Genomic DNA, 23,242 nt, shown 5'->3' on the forward strand with positions numbered 1-23,242 from the left:
ACATTTCTACTCTGTTTGGGTATTATCCAATTATGCTTTTAAATAATAATCAATAACAAACACTAGATTTGACCATCGCTAACCAATATATGAGTCGACTATTATCAAAACCGGCAATGTGACTTTTGGACAATTATTGGTAAATCAGAAAAACGAATTATAGACTTTGTATTCCATTGGCAATCACAAAACTCTTCTGAACGACATCTTAGATAAATAACAGGTTAACTATTAACCTTTATTTAATGCAGGTTTTGAACCGTATTCTTTGAAGGAGACGATTATATTCAAATCAATCTGTATTGACATATCAATAATTTTTTTTTTCCAAATGCACAGATTGCCACCTTTGATAATAGACGACTCATATAATTACAACCAAAAATGGTGTATAATATGTGTAGAAGAATTCTAGTAACATTAAATCAATAGTAACGATCTGTGTGCTTAGTGCGAGTTTTTTAACTTTCTCGATAGCGTAAAAGTTAACCCAATTTTGTATGCAGTTGGAACAGCGCCCCTAACGGCAAACGTAGGCAAACGATCCCATTCCATACAAATATGAGCTAACTTTTACGCTATCGAGAACGTTAAAAAACTCGCACTAAGCACACTGGTTTTTTATACTTAAGTTCCTGTTTTAAGAGGAAGGCGGCCGCAACAAAATTCTTTGGAACATGAGAATGGGAGTTTCAAGCTGTGGAATTGGTTCATACAATATTGATAAACACAATTATTTTTGTGTGCTACTGTTATTCGGTGTGGAAATTTCTTATCCGTTTAGAAACATTAAATCATTTCCAAAAATGCATTATAGTAATTTTTTTGTATTAAACAAATTACTAATAGTCTAACGTAAGATTTTCATTTGTAAACACAATGACAGAGATAGAAGTCGCATTACAGTTTGGAATAACTCAACCATTGTACAAAGACATTGATAAACCGAGGTCGTTTCTCGTATCACTCGATTGATGACGTGGGCTCAAGTTACATACTGCGTAAGTCTTCTAACATAAATGAAATAAATTTTGAACACGGTAGGCACGGTTTAAAATATACTTCTCGTTAAGCCGTATCATTTGAAACTGTGTGCTTAGTGCGAGTTTTTTAACGGTCTCGATAGCGTAAAACTTAACTCCAATTTTTATGGAGTTGGATCGTTTGCCTTTTTTTTTTTTTTTTGGGCGGGGGCCGAACCTCCTACGAGGTCCCCGCGCCTAGGGGGCGCGCGGGGTATGTGAGACTTAACGATCTGCAGGTGTTGAGAGCAGATCGCGGGCCCAAGGATTTTAGGGCCCACCCACTAAACGACTTTTCGCCTAACGAGTTTTTTAACGTTCTCGATAGCGTAAAAGTTAGCTCATATTTATATGGAATGGGATCGTTTGCCTACGTTTGCCGTTAGGGGCCATGTTCCAATTGCACACAAACTTAAGTTAACTTTTACGCTATCGAGAACGTTAAGAAAATCGCACTGAGCACACTGGACATGTAATGAAATGGTATTTCTGAAAGTCGCGTTTTTATGTATACATTGTTAATAGCTTATGTAAACAAATAAAGTGCTGTCTTTCTGATTTGAAATTATAATAAGAGTCGTCCAAATTTTTGAACTTGACTTTATAGTCAATTATCATGCGTTGTATGATTATCTTATCTTAGCAATGTTCTTTAAATTTAATTTACATATTACATCAGAACAAACGTCTGACCGAATTTTTACATAACGATTTTTCTTATTCATTATGCGCAATGAGTCAGAGGAGTTGATTAATATGAAGAATTTGTAGTATTCAGTATCTAAAGTAGTATGTACATATATTCCTTTGAAAATATAGGTTTCGTTCGTTCCATAAGACATTACTATTGAAATGTCGGTGTGTACAGTTTTTTTTAAATTTCATAAGTAATTTAAATCTTCAATGATCGCCTAGGTATGCATTCTTTTTTTTCTAACCACCAGCAAGCGTATTTCATAATTAAAAGAAATTAAAGGCAATTAGATTTTAGAAATCGTCGTGGCCTAAGGAATAAGGCGTCCAGTGCATTCGTGTTGAGCGTTGCACCGGTGTTCGAATCCCAGGCGGGTACCAATTTTTCTCATGAATTACGTACTCAACAAAATATGTTCACGATTGACTTCCACGGTGAAGGAATAACATCGTGTAAGGAAAATTAAACCCGCAAAATCATAATTTGCGTAATTACTGGTGGTAGGACCTCTTGCGAGTCAAAAGTTTCATTTCAAGCAAGCAAGTCATTATTTTCATACTGTTCTGTTACTGGCTTCAGCGAGGAGACGTTGTAAAACGTATTTTTATAATGTTTTCGGCATCCACGTTTTTACGTATATTTATAACTTATTATTATTCATAATTTCGGGTTGTTTATGGGAACCGCTCTCATAATTCACTAGTGCATCTGAACTGACCCGACTATTTATAGAAGAAGGTCTGTTGTATCCACGCCTTGGTTGTTTCCCTAACCTGTTACTTAGTATGTTTGTTATTGTTTAGCAGCTGTTTCGGTTGATTTATTGGACATCTCATTAACGTAATTAGCGTTAGTTTGACGCTATCAATGTTTTATTATGGTTATCTTTGTATATGTTTTTTTTTATATCATGTGTTTATTTAAATTAACATTTTATTCGGTAGTCACGTAAACTACCTAATAGAATATGGTGATATAATTTTTTAGTCTTTCATCGTTTTATTAGTAATTTTTTCTATGTTGTGGAAGACCAGTTAAGTAATATTAGGATATTGTTTTGATTGTTCTTTAAATGGTAAGATTGTTTTGATAAATATCAAAAAATGTAGGGTAGTTAGACACTGTAATGCCAGAGTATATAAAATCTGGTCATCCTGGCTGAGCCCCTGCTAGTCCACCTGTCCTGGTGAAACTGGAAAGGCCTTTGGGCCACCAGCAATCCCTCAATACTAACAAAAGAGTCGGATCAGTCAGAACGAAACTGTGTCTGTTTACCCTGTCACTATGAAAATTATTTGTTGAGAATTTAATAATTATTATACAAAAGACTGTATTGACCTCTATTGCAATAAACTCAGTTCCGATGAATACGAATGATGACGGAACTGCCGCTCAGCCATCCCTGGCGCCGTCATGTACCTACATAAAATAAGCTTGATGAGTAATCCGCCTTAAGTTAACATTGCGGTTAAATGAATTTGTTATCTTAAAAATGACACATGAAATAAATTAATGGTTATTAATTTATTGTCTACACTAAGCTCCTTCTTTTTTACCAATGTGTTCGGATCTAAAATAATCTTCATTATTGAGATCGTGGAAATAGTTAGTGGGCGAAACGAAATGTTTCGCCCACTAACTAACTACCAGTTGGCACAGTTTTGTCGGTGGTGCTACGAGCATTTTTCACAAAATTCCGGCCAGCAACTGTGACGTTGCGTATTGTCGCTGCAATCTTTCGATGTCACAATGGCAGTCACTTACTCCAAACATAATTCAACGTGTACGTACGTGACCCATCCGAAATGGTGTGTAAATAGCGTTTCCGTTTACGACAATGACCAAGGTAATTGATTGTAACAGTTTTTGAAAAGACATAATTTTTTTATGTTTTTTGTATAGAGTGTCAAATGTCAGAAATGTTTGATGGTTCGTTGGATTTTAATTCGGGCAATGACTCACATGACACGACTGCTCAAAAAAAGGAGTTTCAAGGCGGGGCTTGATCGTTTTTTGTTTAATTGTCATCTCATTAATGAGCTAGTACCCTTGTGATAGTCACGCAGTTTTTCGTTCTAATAACTTTTAACTCTTATTTGTATTCGTTGCTGTGAGTGAGTGAATGAATCAAATAACAATCCAAACGCAGCCGACCGGCGCGCCCGACAACGTGTAACGTTGTATAGTTTGCAATAATAAAATATCACCTTATTCATGTCATCGTATTACAGAAACTAGAGGTCCCGCAGTAGTCGAAATTCGACTATAATTAATTGGAATTGTAAGTTTGTACACTATTATGATTCTATTTTATACTTCTATAATCACAAATTTCGCGAAGACTACACTATAAAAAATATGAACAAAGACAAACCATATTCTATTCTCAATTTGACAACAGACGTCAAGAACAAAAGTTTGACAATAAATAGTATGCATGCGTGTGCGCGTCAAATACATGGTATGTAGTGTGTGTAATGTTTTCTTTATTGATTTAATGTATCTTTTATGCATTATTTTAAAAAAATATTAGCATTGTGCACTTATTCTCTATATTCTCTATAAGTGTGGAAAATTTCATACTCCTTCGTCCGCGCAATTTTCGTAAAAAGGGATACAAAGTTTCTGTTTCACGTATTAATACCTATATAGATTAGTTCGCTTATACATATTTCATTTATCGATAGATACCGCTCTGATATATTATCGATATCAAATGTTCGAACTCCGGGAATCGTTTCAAGAAATCGCTATTGTTTACGTATAGTTTAGTATTCGGAAGCAAACAATATTTGACGTATAGCATTGCAATTATTTGTTCCGACAAGAAGGAACACCTATAGTGTAGTCCATTTGACTAAAGGGCTGTATCTAGTGACCGTTTAACATCTAATGAGCTATGAGTTTACTTAATCACTTATTACATCAACCAAAATTCCCAAAAGGCAGGTATATTGGTTTTTAATATTGAATACGCGTCGGTAGAACACATGCTTTACTAAAACATGACTGTGTCACCTAATATTGTCTGCTAAATTTGAAAACAAGCACACTCATCTTACATAAATTTGAAAAAAATATTCGTAAACCCTTGATTTGTGCCCAAAAATCGATTCTAAGGATATTGGATTTGTGACAAATACTCACGCACGTGCTGCAAGCTATTATGCGATAAATAGTCTACCCATACGTTTACATTGGGGAAATATAAAACAAAAACATATTAATTAAATAGCATTAAAACATATTGTCCTTTGTTTTTTTATCTCGCCAATTTAGGTCATATTTAATGTTTGACAAATGGATTGTTTTGATTAAAACAAATGATTTTATGACCAAATTTCATAAAAAAGTTAATTGTTGAACAAAATTTCATTGTGTTTTGGGTTACTACGGTTTTGTTACTCATTTAGGTCAAATAGTGAGCTAAAAATAGAATGAAAATGATGCTTGTGCGTTCCATGCCAATTTCGGTGACTACGACCTGTTTCAAACGATCACGCATCGCTACACCCCTGTAACACCCCTGAATTCACGTCCTTACAGATCCATCAGATCCAAAAACTCTTGCAATAGATGCCTTCAGCACTAGGAGCAGGCTTAGGGAACCCGGTAACCGTACTCGTCGAACTCGGCAAAGAGTTCGACGTGCAACCTAACCCATGCATCAGCCCGCTGAGTTTCTCGCCGGATCTTCTCAGCGGGTCGTGGATCCGATCCGGTAGTAGATTCATTTGCTAAGCAGCTGCTCTTTGGTTGCTAGGTCTCCTTCGAAGGCGCTCGGGCGCCTGTTCTGAAGTTCCACCCCTCCTGACTGAGCCTTTGCTCGCCCGCCTGTCCTAGTGAAACTGGAAAGGTCTCCGCACAAACAGTAGTGGCGCGCCACCATTAAAAAAAAACCCCTGAATCATAATACATGAAAATCTACAAAAAATTCTGAACTATAACGGCCTGAAATATTTAGGGGGGGAATTAGCAGGTTCCTTTTCCACAACGCGAGTATGGAAATAAAATTTATATAACACTCCCACGTTGACATGTGATTTGGTTTATGAGACAGTGAAAGTATTAGAAAAAACACAGATTAAAAAGGATTTCATTGTTAAACATGAGTCGAACTGTAGTGAAAGTACACTGTCGAGATCGGTGACTCAAAGGTGTCACCGATCTTGACGCGTCAGTGTCGTGATGTAAAATAAAAAACGAACGAAATTTCTATTCGTTGGCTAATTGAATGACAACACAACAGTTTAGCCGTATAATCTATCGTTATTATGACGTCATCGCTTTCAACTAAAAATACAAATCGAAAGAGGAGTATGTTTGAGATAAATCTGGCCTACGATTATGGGTCTTCTTCAATTAAATCATTATGTGGATACGACTTGGTCAGTGCTCAAATTTCCTAGTGTTGTACCCGTGCTCGACATCACTGACACCTCTATATTTATACTCAGTTTATCTACAGCATTTACTCTGTTATTTTGTTATTGAAAGAAAATAAAACTGCCTCATAATTTTCATTGAAAAGCTAAAGTATTAGCTAATAAACGAAAAGATCAGTCGAAAAACGGACAAGCGAAAAGGCGATGAACCGTTTTGTCTTACCTTTTTATGTATAGATTTAATAAGGTTATTCAATTACATGTCTTACAATGGGTGCAATAATATCAAATGTTATCAAGCAGGAAAAGTCGGTCCTTTGGCGCTGAGGATATTTGTATATTCGTGCATAATGCAAAGCTTTGCCCATACAGCTATTTCACAATAAACCTAACTAGAATCAAAAGGCTAAACTGGGTACTTATGTTGAAATTATTGTTTTATTATTATAAATACCGGATAACTTCTTTCCTGTTACGTGCTATTTGCTTTTGCTGTATTTACAATTAAAGTTATTAAATCCCAATCGCAAATTGCAATTCCGAAAGATTCACGTTAAATATTCAATAAGACTATAGTCCGTTTGCTTTTAATCAACTCAAATGTTTGGTGTTTTTGCTAAAAATATGTTGAGAATTCTTGATATCTGAAATAGTAATATTTGGAATGTAAAACTTGAACGATCTGATCGATATTACTTATTGAACTGCATCGGGTAATGACGATCGAAAGTAAAACTTTACGCAACATGCATTTTTTTTTGCTTTGCGTAATTGTGAAAGAGGTTAATGACCATGCAAATCGTGTTGAAAGGATTTGATTATCCAATCGAAGTATTATGAATTATGAAGCTTCAATATTGTCATCCTTGTGACCATTCATAAGCAGTTAGTGTCGATGGATATAGGACATTGTATTATGTTTGCATAAGTTGAATGCTTGGTACAAACTTTATACAATGTTTGAGATATATGTACGTTTTAGATTATCATTTTATCATTGTAAATATTAAAGTTATTCTATGATAAAATCTATAAAGGCGATTACAAAAACTTCATAGAGAATATAGAAATTCATAAATAAGTCGTGCTTGCCGAATTTAAGCCCTTGTTTTTTGAATGATGTAAGAAAATACGATCTTTTTGAAACTGCTTTCATTTGTTTTATTACGTCATCAATGTAGGCTTGAACTCTAAACGTTTAAATGCAATAGTACTGTGCATTGATAGCGACACTTTCTCTGTGATACGCTTGGCGAAGCACGGAGCTCAATCGACCGGGGAATCGACGCCAATCACAAACCCGCTCCCTTACGTTTATTCGTAGATAGGCTTTATGTAAGCTGCGGAAAGTCAAAGAAAAGTTATAGTTAATGTTGTGGAAAATCGTCCCGCTACTGATGAAGCGTTGTAATATTTTGTTTTAGGAAGAAAGCTGCAAAAGCAATTTCGATTCGGTGGTAGAGATAACGAAGCATTGCTCTTGCTAGGGTTAGTGTTAGCAGGTCCTCCAAAGTTGAGCCGACGAGGTTACCAAACCGTGCATAGTCCGAATATCCCCTCAGTTTACCAATGATTAGGTAGGAAAAAAAGTTGTAAAATCTTTAATGTTTCAAAGCATTTTGTGCAAAATTTTTGTATAAATCCAAACCTTACAAATTTATTGGTATTAATCTTGTAATTTCTTCAAATAATCCACACGAGAACGTAAAAGTTAAACTGACTTCGCTTAATTTATTACTGTACGTGAATTGGATAGAATTAAGAGGCCCGCAAGACGCTGTTAGCTTTCGAAATTGAGATGATCTATATCCACAGAATTCCTGTCCGATGAAATCACTAAGGTGTGGTACACAACGGGAATATAATTATTGTTTGGAATAAGCATATATGTATCTAAACTCCTCAATACGAACTAGATTAATTAGTATCCAGGATGTCGATGTAGGTTTAGTATTTTTTTGGGGTATTCATGACAGGGCACAGTATCATCATCTTAATTCTAGTTGTGTGTATGGTAAAAGCGACCAATAGAATTACCGGAAAATGGACAATATCGTTTCTTGATGGTTAGATACGAGTAATCGCACTGTGTGACATAGGAAATTAAAATAATACTGTAAAATTTCTACCGCGAAGCAGAAATCACACTTTCAAGGGTAGAATAATATAGAAGAATAGAATAACTGAGACTCCTTCTACCTTAAGGCTTTTGTGTTGTATAATTCTGGTAACTGGGATTTGGTACCTTTTAGCCTGAAAAGAAGGATGTAAACCAAAATTACATTCTGGTCCCAGTGCTCACAACTGGTAACCTAGAACGAATAGTTTGGCACTCATCATGGTGGCCGACGGGTGTTGCTGCAACGTTGCTTAGCCTAAAGTTAAGGCGCTGTATACACAAAAAATGTCTATTGTGTGTTTTTAGGCTATACAAGCACTGGCCGCCGTATTCATTGAATTCGTCGATTACGACGAAAAGTTTAACGTGCGAACTAACCCGTAGACATAATCCACTGAGTTTATTGTCGAATCTTCTCAGTTGGTCGCGATTCCAATCAGTTGGTATATTGAACGAAGCATTGCTCTTGCGCTAGGCCTAGTGTTAGCAAGTTCTCTTAGCTTCAAGTCCGTGATCTCACCTACCGGTCCGCGCGTAATTAGAGTAGCCCCTATCGACTTAAGCTATCAACGATTAGGTAGGGAAAAACACTGGCCCAATTTGAAAAATACATAGTTTTTTTGAGTAATTCTACGTGATGAAACTACAAAAATATAAATAAGCCTAATATATGGTAGGACCTCTTGTGAGTCCGCACGGGTAGGTATCACCGCCCCGCCTATTTCTGCCGTGAAGCAGTAATGCGTTTGCGAGTTTGCGTTGTAACTATACTGAGACCGTAGAACTTATATCTCAAGGTGTGTGGCATATTTACGTTGTAGATGTCTATGGACTCCAGTAACCACTTAACACCAGGTGGGCTGTGAGCTCGTCCTCACATCTTAGCAATAAAAAAAAATACCGTTTTCCTCAAAAATATTGGACTTCGTGACATTCAATTGAACAGGTGCTCCAAGTCGCAATCAGCAGCATCTTCAAATACACATGAACTCATTTTTATAATCCGATGTAAGTTAATTAATTCAATACTGTTATTGACGCCGTCAACGGTAGTTTTCACTTTCTCTATTGTTCATTTGTCTTCGTTCGTTATTCCAGTTTCAGTTGGACCTGATTCGTTTCAGGTCATTTGGACGACCGCTATTCACCTTATTGTCTGGTTTAAAGCGAACCGGTTTTTTTTTTTTTTTTTAATGCCTAGATATAGAATATTTTATTTATTTTTTTTTATTTATTGCTTATGAGCCCATAGATATCTACAACCATCTTGAGATAGAAGTTCTAAGATCTTAGTTTAGTTACAAGTGTTGTTACAACGGCTGCTCCACCCTTCAAACCGAAACGCATTACTGCTTTACGGCAGAAATAGGCGGGGCGGTGGTACCCACCCGTGCGGACTCACAAGAGGTTCTACCACCAGTAATTACGCAAATCATAATTTTGCGGGTTTGATTTTTATTACACGATGTTATTCCTTCACCGTGGAAGTCAATCGTGAACAATTGTTAAGTACGTATTTCATTACAAAAATTGGTACCCGTCTGCGGGATTCGAACACCGTTGCATCGCTACGAATGCACCGGACGTCTTATTATCCTTTAGGCCACGACGACTTCAAAGACTTGTAGAAAAGACATTTGTTTACTTGAAACGTATTATCACAATGCCCCGTTCCTATTTACAATGCCTTCATTCAGATTATGCTTTAATCAAATATAATATTAATAAGGCCTTTATTCAAACAGGAATATCTTTTGTTTCAAAAGAGAATGATTACGTCTGTCGGGTTCGGTAAACATTTGTTCAAGCTACGTCGCTGACAAACAAACAGTTAATTATATTATTGTCAAATATATTACTTTGTTGTTAATCCACATCAGTTTATAATTGAAAATAATTTGTTTTTAACACAACTGGGGTTGCTTTCTGTGTTAATGTTTGTATATTTCAGATTCTAGAAACGGTCGTCAGTCGTCGAATTAAAAAAAGAAAGCCTGTTATGGAAATAATATCGAATTTAGTTGTGAAATAGAGAAATTTTAAGATTGTTATAACATAAGGACGAGTGGATGGAGTACGGACGTTGATTTTGCTATGTGCATGAAGCATCCAAAATGTGATCCTAATGTTCATAGCAGTCAATTTTAAAGTCTTTTTTTATGATTGAAAGATTACTAGTGGCCCGGAGGCCTTTCCAGCTTCACCAGGACAGGTAGGCGAGCAAAGGCTCAGCCAGGAGGGGTGGGATTTGCTAACAACTGCCCGAGCGCCTCCGAAGGAGACCTAACAACTCAAGAGCAATTACTTCGCGAATGAATCTACTATCGGATCGGAATCGCGACTCACTGAGAAGATCCGGCGAGAAACTCAGCGGGCTGATACATGGGAATTTTAAAGTCGTGATATACTCATATTGTATGCGGGCGGCGAAGCTTTCTGAATTACTGTCACGGATATGAAAGTGACTAGAAAAGTCAAATTCAATTTGAAAGGTTTCAATAAAATTTCGTACATTGCTAAACAATAGGAAGTGTATAGGCGATTATTTTATTTGGCATTCACAGTAAACGCTATGCTTATTATTATCTTATCTTATACCTTTAAACGAGCAATTCTTGTATATATATAATCTGGATCTCGGAAACGGCTCCCAACGATTTTCATAAAATTTTAGTATACAGGGGATTTCGGGGGCGATAAATCGATCTAGTTACGATTTATTATCAGAAAATGTTTTTTTATTCGTGTTTTCAATAATCAACTCTTCCCGACATCTATTGGCGAATAATAATACTATTTTTCTTAATTGAGGGCAACCTAACCTAACCTAACCTAACCTAACCTAACCTTTAAAGAAACAACAAGATGGCGTTATCAAAAAAAAAAAAAACGAGCAAAGCTCGGTCATCATCTACTTTCTGTTAATTATGCTATGAAATTTCTTATACGGTAACCACTTAGCACTGGTTACCATCGAAATACTTTCAGCCCAGAACGACCGTGGCTCTTAATATTTGTTGTCGCATTGAACACGCTTGTTTGGTTACTCGTATTAATTTGTAAATAACTCGTATGTTACATTTTAACATTAAAGTGTTAACATGACATTCTGACTTTGGGAGTAAGTTTAGGTATGTAATGCCTGGTGATGTAAATTTAAATTATGTGGTTAATAAGTCCGGTCATGAGCTTGTTCACCCGTCAATGAAATAAAAAATAATAATGAAAAACATTGAAAAATCGTATAATATACAAAAGTCTGATCAATCCTTCGATTGTTATGATAAATCAGTTCTCGATATAAGAATTAAAATGTGATATCTGCTTTATATTACACACGAAATTAAGTGTTGTTTTTTTTGTTCTTAATTTAGAATTACTTCTTAAAATTTTAGATTAATTGAATTACATTGTAATCTTGTACTGTAATTAGATATAACATCTATAGTCTATTAAAATAAATTTCTACTAGTAATACGCAATAAGTGTAAGCTCACACCTCTAGGTACCGCTATCATCCCTATTTCTGCCGCCAAGTAGTAATATCATAATATTGCAACTTCAACCTCAGGACTCGAGGTGGTGGTGGAATCGGTGTATAAGGAATCTAGTAATTATGTAACACGAGAACGCCCACAATACAATTTTAAAAGTTGGAATCATAGTCATCCAGCTGTATGCCTATATTAAATAGAATCTGATCTGATCTGACATATTTCCATACTAGTCATTTATTTATTTATGATATTATAAATGTCAATGTGTGTTTGTTTTTTGGTTTGTCCTTCTTTCAAGCAATCGGATTGACATAATTTTTTGTAAGTTATAGTATCAGTTCAGGATAGTTACATAGGGCACTGAATATCCCGAAAAAAAAACATCAAATTTCCATACAAAGACTATACAGACACATTTCATTGACCATACAGACACCGCCGCGCGCATAACAACCGTATTATCAGAATATATCAGATCTAAATTCGCAACTGTGAATTCGTTACGGTATAAATGACAAACGAAAATTTATCTTTTCTAGAGGTCCCGCAGTAGTCGAAATTCGACTATAATTAATTGGAATTGTAAGTTTGTAAACTATTATGATTATATTTTATACTTCTATAATCACAAATTTCGCCAAGACTACACTATAAAAAATATTAACAAAGACAAACAATATTTAATCTCAATTTGACAACACACGTCAAGAACAAAAGTTTGACAATAAATAGAATGCATGCGTGTGTGCGTCAAATACATGGTATTTAGTGTGTGTAATGTTTTCTTTATTGATTTAATGTATCTTTTATGCATTATTTAAAAAAAAAATATTAGCATTGTGCACTTCTTCTCTATATTCTCTATAAGTGTGGAAAATTTCATACTCCTCCGTCCGCACAATTTTCGTAAAAAGGTATGCAAAGTTTTTGCTTTTTTGTTTTTGCTGCTTTTGCGTATTTAATATATAGATAACGGGAACGGAGTGGAAATGATCAGATAAATTCTTGGCTTCAATTAGCTCCTGCTCGATGTGGACACATGTAAGTTCTGAAAACAATCCGTAAAGATTGAAGTTTTCAACAGTAAAACAACATTTCAAACGTATAATATTACTAGCAGATTCGGCCACACGTTGCTGTGGCTAAGGTTTTTGTTTCTAAATAACACGTAGCCGGCTATGCTAATACTAAAAATTGACAAAGTAAGAACAATTGGATTTCACTGTATTGCGTTTACTACGAAATTAATTTCACTTATACTTTAGCCTCAGCAACACGTGGTGTTTGGGCCATTAAATTGTAGCTTATGTGAAACGTTGGTATTTTTAACACAGCGCCATCTATGAGATATTAATGTCAGACAGTATTACAATTTTCTGTAATAACTGATTTAAGGCGCCATCTGTTTTAGACTTATGAAACTTACAATTAATGACAACAATCAACATAAGAAATCATTTTATTGTTAATTAATAAATATTGCGACCATTAATCGAAATAAAAACCATCCTATGGCCTAAGTTGGAACAAAAGTCAAAACACATATTTAAAAAAAAAATCGGTTCAGTAGTTTAGGTGTCCATCGTGGACAATCAACGTGACACGAAATTTATATATACATACTCGTATTAAGATATTATTAGAGAATTTAAATCTTGGAATGAAAGTGAAAAATTTTCTTCGACACTTTTCAAGTATGTATGTTATATTTTAGTAAACGACATTCGTAGAATGATGGTTTAATTGGATCGTTGCCACGTACGATGGCGACGCGACGCATTGATTTTGATTGTCCAAGAAAAAGTAGACAAAACAATGTTTTTGGTTCAAAAAAAGTAATTTTCTAACGGTATTTTTATGTGCAAACATTTTGTTAATATAAGTCCGATTAAATTTCACGCTAAATATGAAACGACACAACTATCAGGAACTTCATATATTTTCATTGTATTTAGGTATTCATTATTACTAGGAAAAAGCCATAGATATATTAAGAAACCTGCTCACTTCAAAAACAATTAGTGTTTTAAGTCCATGCTGCCGCATCATCTGATACGCTGCTATAACCTCATTACTGGTGGTAGGACCTCTTGTGAGTCCGCGCGGATAGGTACCACCACCTTGCCTATTTCTGCCGTGAAGCAGTAATGCGTTTCGGTTTGAAGGGTAGGGCAGCCGTTGTAACTATACTGAGACCTTAGAACTTAACCTCAGAACTTACTTAGAAATCTCAAGGTGGGTGGCGCATTTACGTTGTAGATATCTATGGGCTCCAGTAACCACTTAACACCAGGTGGGCTGTGAGCTCGTCCACCCATCTAAGCAATAAATAAAAATAAAAATAAACCTGCCAGGTCTGGAGAGATAAATCTTTGTTTCTTAAATGAGATAAGCCCAGTTACATCACTCTGAATACACCGGGCGTCTTGCCCATTACGCCGCGGACGCTTAGGTCACTAATTATATATTTTTTGGCCATTCCCGAATTCGTAGATGACTGCACAGAAGCAATATTGTTCAGCACGCACACTAGATTAGGTCGGTCTTATTCAATTAGCGATTCTGTACGTGCACGTGTGCTGTGCGTATGTAAACTGTTCTGCGTGTCGTCTTACGTGACGGAGCGTATTGTGTAACGTGATTTGTTTGGACATATCGTTCAACAAATTCACGTTCATGTTTTAAATAATGCATATTGATGTATTTTCTAGCTTTACAAGGGTAGGCGAAATCAGAGTCGTTATTAACTGCGCGTTACCGTCTATTAATTAGCTCGAATTTTGTATTTTATTGCTCTTACCTAGATTCAGCAGAAGCGATTGTGGTCTTAAGGCGTTTGGGTCTCGAGCGAAAGGATTATGCCGAGGTCCTAAATCGCCTTAAGCAATTTTAGAGAAATACATGCCTAAGGCCTGTTCATGATCATTTTTCATCATGAAGGAAGAACGTCGTTTATTGCCTTTGTAGGCAGACAAGCATGCGGCCCACCTGATGGGGAGTGGTTACCGTCGCCCATGAACTTCAGCAATGTCAGGGGCAGAGCCAAGCCGTTGCGTACCGTTCAGAATTCATGAATTTGCTCATGTCAATCAGTATTGTGAGCCCGTTCGGGTAGATACCAGTCATACTTATATCTTTTTTTTATTTATTAGATGGGTGGACGAGCTCACAGCCCACCTGGTGTTAGGTGGTTACTGGAGCCATAGACATCTACAACGTAAATGCGCCACCCACCTTGAGACATAAGTTCTAAGGTCTCAGGTATAGTTACAACGGCTGCCCCACCCTTCAAACCGAAACGCATTACTGCTTCACGGCAGAAATAGGCAGGGTGGTGATACCTACCCGTGCGGACTCACAAGAGGTCCTACCACCAGTATCACAAGAGGTCCTACCACCAGTATCTGCTGGGAAGTGCTCACGCGTCGCAGTTTGAAGGGTAGACAACCGTCATTACAATAGTATTGAGAATTCGACTTCATGTGTAAAAGTAGATTATCGTATTTGTCGGCTTTTGTGTCTACCGCGATACTAGATCAAACACTACAGCTTAATGGAAGTTATTAATTCTCTAAAGAATCGTTAATGTACTTAATTATGAAGCGGTACAAGTTGATTGATTGTTTGTTTGCGTCGATTAATGACACGAGTCACTAATTAAGTTGTAAATTATAATAATACTTCATTACGCACACAATTATCTCATTATGTTCATTTTCTTTGTGAAGCCTTTTAAGAGTATTTTATGGCCGGACAAAGTCTTAGCTATTCTGATACTGCGGATATCCGAGGTCGAAGGTTAATTAAAAAAAAAACAACTAGATCAACGTAGAACGTAGTCAACAAATTTTATTTTTACTTTATATAATTTAACCTCGCAAGTATCTATTTATTATAGAGGCCAATAATAGTGTTATTGGAGAATATAAATCTTGGCGCGATAGATATCGCACGCCACCCCCGGCGACACACGTTATCAGTCAGTGACGTTGTGACCTTTCTTATCAACGTGTCGCATTCTGTCTACAACGTTAATGGTATATTTCAAAGGTTCGAATAATTTAGATATAGATGAATTGATAGAAAATAGGTTTTTTGTTAGCTTTCTACAAAATTGTTAGTCTGTTTTCTATATCTTTTTTTTATACAACGATGTGTAAAGTATATACAACGATGAACGTACGTATCACTACATAGTATAAAACAAAGTCGCTTTCTCTGTCCCTATATCTGTCTGTCCCTATGTATGCTTAAATCTTTAAAACTACGCAACGGATTTTGATGCGGTTTTTTTTAATAGATAGAGCGATTGAAGAGGAAGGTTTATATGTATAATAACATCCATTAAATAGTGGAGAAATCAATAATAAATTACAGTTTTCGAAGCGAAGCGAGGGCGGGTCGCTAGTATTTATTATATTCTCAGGTTGGATACGAAAAAAAAAACACTTTTCTATTAGCGGAAACCGCATAACTATTTGCTAAGCTAAACACATGTTTACTTAAAGTTTTGGGAAGTGCGTGTACTCATAATCCAAAGCAAAAGAAACTGGCGGGTGCCCTTCTCCGCAAGACCGTAGTTTTTACGCGTCAGCTGTTTTGTTACACTCTGTAGATATTCTACCCACATTTTTGCACAAATGCCTATGTATAAATTTAGATTAGAAATTAAATAGTTTGGAGATACTTCAAGACTCGGCATCGTTCCACTCAATCACAGGGTTTCGATTAACCTGGCCCTTATTTCCAATTATTATGTTGTTGGGCTAAACCAGCCGATGTTAGATAGTTAATGGAACTCGTTAACATTACAATTCCAAAGTCACCAATCTTAAGACATGACAATGCATGAGTGGAAGTCTAAAAAGTATTGTCTAATAGACTGGACCATCTTTCAAACGGGGAGCGTGATTGCTTGGCGACAGAAATAGACTGGTTGATGGTACAAATCCGTTCCGGCTCACAACGCGCCATATCGTTTACTGGCGTTTTGTTTATTGTAAAGATGATGATTGCTTGGTGTTAAAAAAATTGTGTGTGAAATTAAAAATATATATTTTTGTTTCAGGTAAGTTGCTTGGAGAACACACTTGGAATTACTGGTTTCTTATTTTTTGGTGTGGGTAATCACGCCTCCCAACAATTCCCAAGTCAGACTATTCTCGTAAAAATTTCTATGCATGAGTACTGCTTCTATACTACTAAATACTTATGAATATGTATAGGTAAGTTAATATTGTATGCACACACATAACAAGTCTGAAATAATGTCATTGCTATATACGAAAACATGTCTATTTATTCATTTAAGTATATTTTTTTTCCGTACGTAATCTTGGGTTGCCTAAGAGGCTATTTCAACTACGGGCGTACGGGACAAAGTAATAGTTTTTCTTATGAATAGAAGTAGATGCGTGACGTAATATTTATGTATCGGAATACTAAATATTTAATTCTTAGAAAGCTCACCGGCGTCACCGCTGTTCAAAGCTTAGTTTCGTAGTCTCCGCATACCTATTAAAGTCTTGTACATTACGGTGTCGTCAAAAATGAATGCACGTTTCAAAACTACATCCATAATTCGTTTCCGTTTGATTCTTATTAGTAACAAGTGACGGATTTCACTTTCGCATTTAGCGAGGTTACTGGCCTGGTTGTTTGTCCTACCGGCTTTAAAAAACCAATTTATATTTTCCAGAAAAAAGGCACGTAACACAATGTTAAGTCCTTATCGCAATCGCAATAAAGCTTAAATTCGAACAGTTTTATAGTTTACGAGTGTAAACTATAATGGTGTTGGTCTGGTAATTTACCTAATCATTGAAGTGATAGCGGTACTTGTAGATCAGATATTCTAACAAGGGCTGACATCGATGCGCTAACAAAGATTACATGTAATATTTAATAAAAATCTTCCTTAGAGTGCACAACGATGTGCGCTGTCAGAATTTTCTTTGTTTAAAAAAGATATTTAAGATTAAATTGCGAAACTTAACGATGGGTCGTTGAACCGTCTGAGTTTTTTTAAACTTTTGTTAGGTTCATGAGCGCTTTTTGTTTTTCTTCGATATTAGTTTTGTCGATGATTGATTACAGAAACAACTTTTGGTCGATCTTGGGTTGAACGAACGTTAAATAAAATATATTTTTGTTTGTAAACTTAACCGAGATCCTCGTTTAATAATTCACACTGTAACAATGTCTATGCTAATAGATCATTATCATTAAATTGTTTTACCAAATATGTATATAGTAATCAAAATGTAAACTGTAACTTATACTTATACTCACTTATTAAATGTAAACTATACTTTAGAACTTAGAACTTATATCTCAAAGTAAGTGGCGCATTCACGTCGTAGATGTCTATGGGTTCCAATATCCGCTTAACATCAGGTGGGCTGTGAGCTAGTCCGCCCATCTAAGCCAAAAAAAAAATTATGTGTAATAGTTTTTGATTTTAAAATTTTTCATGACAACAGGTTGTTGTATTATCGTGGTATGGACATGTGATGCGTAGAGAGAAGATGCATGAGACTACTAGATGTATTATATAGTATATATAGTATAGATAGTAGTATAGATATTAGCTGTGCCGACCCCACCTAGTGGGATAAGGTGAAGAAAAAGAAGAACAAGAGAGATTGTTGTATAAAATAATGTTACAAACGAAGTTTCTGTCGTCTCGTCCAACCCTGCGGAATTACCTTCCGTTCCCAGCGTCGCGGCGTCGTCCATTCGGCCCCCTTTGCGTTGGGTGCGTTTGCGAAATCAATAAAGCTTTTAACGCTAATGGCCGGACGAGACTGTCTGAGCTCTTATTTAGGTATTAGCAAACATTTTCCATTTACACCCACGCGCGGAAATATCGCGTCGATTAGATAATTGATTAACAGGTGTTCTCGTACTTATAATTACTATGTATTCAATTGGAGTGCCTTTTAATGAAGTCAGTAATATTTGTTTAGTGCATTCAAGTATGACAAAAAAAACTTTTCCATTGCCTTAAAGTAATGAACATGAATTGTCTCTTCATTAAAAAACAAAAGTAATACGTTTTTCTGTCCGAAATAAATATGGTTGTTAATGTATCATAGATTTATATTTGTTAAAATTCCTTTCTTTCCTAAAAGTCTTTTCAAATTTGTTTCGTAATTGAAATTAAAGCAAGGCTAATTTAAAAGAAAAATATTTTCGACAACACACATATTATAACTTGTTAATATAGAAATAATATTTTAGAAAAGAAAAAGACAATCTCTTTACAAACAGAGTAGAAACTGTCACTTAACTATTTTGTCTTTATCTTTTTATTTTATGTAGATGAAGTAAACGCCTGGACAAGAATTGTATTTTGTAGTTTTAAACAAACATACAAAACAACTTCTTTTCTGCAGAGTACGATTCTCAGCCGGAAAAAGGGTTTTTTTTTTTTTTTTTTATTGCTTAGATGCGTGGTCGAGCTCACAGCCCACCTGGTGTTAAGTGGTTACTGGAGCCCATAGACATCTACGACGTAAATGCGCCACCCACCTTGAGATATAAGTTCTAAGGTCTCAGTATAGTTACGTGTAACTGTACGTGTACGTAAGTGTCTTTGTTAAAGAGAATAAGACGTGCCCCTGCAATTTCACCTATGTTAAATATGTATGTAACTCAAAAATAACGTAATGCGTTGCTATTTCTCGGAATAAATAGTTGCTTGTATCGCTCTCTTGTCCACAAATTACCAGTCGATTTATAGTAGGTACGTAAAAATCACGAACCAGCCAATGTACTGTTGGATTTATTAGAGCATATAAACCCTGCGTTGCCTGGGTCATGTCAGTTAACACGATAAAAAGTATCCTTTACGTCAATCTAGGTTATTATCTATTTTTGTGCGATATTTCATACCGAAATCTGTTCAGTAGTTATTGCGCAAACGATAAACAAACGTCCAAACATCCTCACAAACTTTAGCGTTTATAATATATCAAAGGGGTGAAAGGCTTAAGTTTAAGTGATATTTTGGCAAATTTACAGGAGATCTATTTAAAATTTAAATTTGGAAAAAGTATCATAACAAAAAAAACCTCTTCAGCTATTTGAATGGAGTGAACTTAATTGAAATTTAATTAAAAACATGGAACTGTTGATGCTGATTCCAAATAAAACGCACCTTTAATCACAAAGTTACTTTTTTTTATTTTTTTTATTGCTTGGATGGATGAACGAGTTCACAGCCCACATGCTGTTAAGTGGTTACTGGAGCCCATAGACATCTACAACGTAAATGCGCCACTCACCTTGAGATATCAGTATAGTTACAACGGCGGCCCTACCCTTCAGACCGAAACGCTTTACTGCTTCACGGCAGAAATAGGTAAGGCGGTGGTACCTACCCGCGCGGACTCACAAGTGGTCCTACCACCAGTAAAAATACATTTTACTGTTTTAAAAAATTTGCACTCACAGTCTTTGTCCTGGTCACACAATAATGTAAAACACTTTAGACTCCTGGAGTTAATTAGATTGGCTCTTGGAATTTAATTTCGAATTCGATATAAAGAAACTCAAATTTCATTGGGTCAAATATCGTGAACACTGAGATGCGAGCATAATTTAATATCAAGTATCTTCAATAGTGCCGTCTGTTTCTTATGAAAGTCAAATCGGTTTTGTATTGTTTATAGAAACCGTTCTTTGATGTCGAACATCGGGAATGGTTTCTGTCTTTCAACATTATTTCTTTACTGGTAGATAACAAAAGGTAATATGTTGTAAGTGTTTATGTTTCTCATATCGAGCTCTCAGAGAAGACTTTACATTCTGAACTTATTTCAGATATTTATGAGGGTACATACAGGTTGATGATCGTCGCTGTTTTTTCTCGGGCGCATATTGTACCTACGGCATTGCTGATCTGGAAATTATGTCCATGAAAAATAGATATACTTCGAGGTTTTCGTCGATACTAGAGAGGACCAGTCGATATTACATAATTTTGAAAAAATCCACAGAAGCTTGAATTTGAAAGAAGAAATTGACTTTAAATGTCTGAAGAAAACGAAAGAATTTTCTAGATTGCTTTGACCTGTTTGGTATTGTAATTAATTTCTAAAAGGTGTTGTTTGTACTTAAACCTTCCCTGATTGGCTGCTTCTTTTCTGCATAATCTTTTCATTATTATGTGCAGTTATTTCATTATTATTATGTTGCATTATTAGGCAGTATCGGTTAGTCTTGTGTAAGTTTTTGCATTAACTAGCTGAGTACGTCGACTGAACGTTAGCTAGCTATGATAGTTATAGTACAGGTTACAGATATTTTCACCAACGTTATCGGAAGTAAAGGATTGATAATAAGTTCTTTAGAAGCCAAACCAAAATGAAAAATTATCTAGCTTATCGAAATCATTACTGGTGGTAGGACCTCTTGTGAGTCCGCGCGGATAGGTACCACCGCCCTGCTTATTTCTGCCGTGAAGCAGTAATGCGTTTCGGTTTGAAGGGTGGGGTAGCCGTTGTAACTATACTGAGATTTTAGAACTTGTATCTCAAGGTGGGTGGCGCGTCTACGTTGTAGATGTCTATGGGCTCCAGTAACCACTTAACATCAGGTGGGCTGTGAGCTCGTCCACCCATCTAGGCAATAAAAAAAAAAAAAAATAGTTCCTTTTTTTTACAGTTAACAGACTTTGATTTCGGACTGAAATAAACAATGCGTTGTGGTTTGATTTGGGATAGCCGTGTTTTAATGGCGTCGTTTATTTTAAGTAAGTATAATAATAGAATAGTCGTAGGGCATGAAGATTTTAATCGTACAACTGCTTAATACAATCTATTTTTGTTCATCAATAATAGAATTTAACTCCTCATTTTCTAATCCTTGACAAAAATTTCGTTAGCCCCCGCATTACGAAGTGCTTTTTTTTATCTGTCTAGAATAGTCTAGACTAGTTTAACCTTCGGCACGTTAAAATGGATGCCAATAAAAGAAAATAACGAGGTCAATGCTGAATTTGACATTGTACAAAAAATATTTATTGTTAAAAGAAGAGCGCTTTGAAATTCAACGAAGACGACAAATGTTACAAAAAAGAATCTTATAAATATTTTTAAAGATAAATTAAAATAATTTTACATATTATTAACGATTCAAACAGTCTAGAAAATCACCAGCTATGTAGATTTTAATAACAAAGGTTCCGTTTTTAAACGAAATCTTTTATCACTGTGGTTTATCTTCTTTTTTTTTTTATTGCCCTTGTAGGCAGACGAGCATACAGCCCACCTGATGGTGAGTGGTTACCGTCGCCCATGGACTTCAGCAATGCCAGGGGCAGAGCCAAACCGCTGCCTACCGAAAACTATCACTATTTAGCGTTAACACTAACATATAACTTCATGGAAACGAAATCGAGTTCCATACTTTTTTTCTTTCATAAATCCATATCAATCGACCGTATCTAAAATTAGCGTGTCCGTAAAAACTTGACGTGCTGTAAGTTCTTTTAGTTCGTTTATCATCGGTCATTTACCGCTTGTGCCGGTTCTGAATACCGGTCGCTGTAGGAAGTGAACGCCACACTCTCTGATCCTTGAACTTGTGACACAGTTCGAGGCGAGCGGATCTATAGGTCTCTCGGTCTTCGCTCCACGTTTAATGAATCAATGTCTTTGTTTTGAATGTTTGTTTTTCAGTTAAATGAAAGCAATGTCATCACCGTCTTATATTGTAACAGGACAGGCTTACAATCTGTGCTGCTGCTTTATAGGGTACGCGATCCGTGACTAACTTTAGTGAGTATATGGCACTTCCCGATCATTCGTCTGTAGTAGGAGCATTGGGTGAACACAAGTTGAAGAAAAGAGGGTAGGAGCGTCATCACTGATGCTACTATTGCGTCATCTCCCTATCCTCGGTCATCGTTCTCGTCGAACCCGTTACTTGCGACGAAGGGCTCGACGAGTAAATTAAACCTCAGACACAGCCCACTGAGTTTCTCGCCGGATCTTCTCAGTGGGTCGCGTTTCCGATCCGGTGGTAGATTCTGCGAAGCACGGCTCTTGCTAGGGTTCGTGTTAGCAACTTCATCAGGTTTGAGCCCCGTGAGCTCACCTACTAGTTCAGGCTACGCTGATATAGCCTCTTAAGGCTCTCAGTTTAGGTAGGATAAAAAAAAACTCCCTATCTTTAGAAACGTGGTAAATAATCCTATATGTGCAATAAAGATTTCGATTGAGAAATTAGTGGGCAGCAACACCGAGTGCCTGTAGATGACAAGTTCCATTTAAGTCGATTGCCTGTTTATGCGAATAAAACAATTGAGGAACCGCAACGTGTCCTCGATCACCACTGAACATAGCGATAAATAGCAAACGTTCCATGTTCAATTTCTTCAATGGCCGCAGGAAACACCATTAATGCATTCATGGGATTGGTGCGACCAAATTCAATACATATTTGATAAAGCCTTAATAGTATTTATAAGGTGCCCGCCTACAAAAGCGTTATTGTAAGCGACCAGCCATCGCATCATA

The 23,242-nt window shown here is 36.1% G+C and overlaps 1 protein-coding gene across 4 annotated transcripts in view; it reads left to right on the top strand.

The window, feature by feature from the left end:
• Positions 1-23,242, top strand: part of KrT95D (phosphofurin acidic cluster sorting protein KrT95D) — a 112,280-nt gene that overhangs the window by 10,805 nt on the left and 78,233 nt on the right. The gene's annotated exons all lie outside the window — the stretch shown is intronic.

The sequence above is a fragment of the Bombyx mandarina genome, chromosome 25 (assembly GCF_030267445.1).
Source record: "Bombyx mandarina strain Sakado chromosome 25, ASM3026744v2".
Lineage (NCBI taxonomy): Eukaryota > Metazoa > Arthropoda > Insecta > Lepidoptera > Bombycidae > Bombyx > Bombyx mandarina.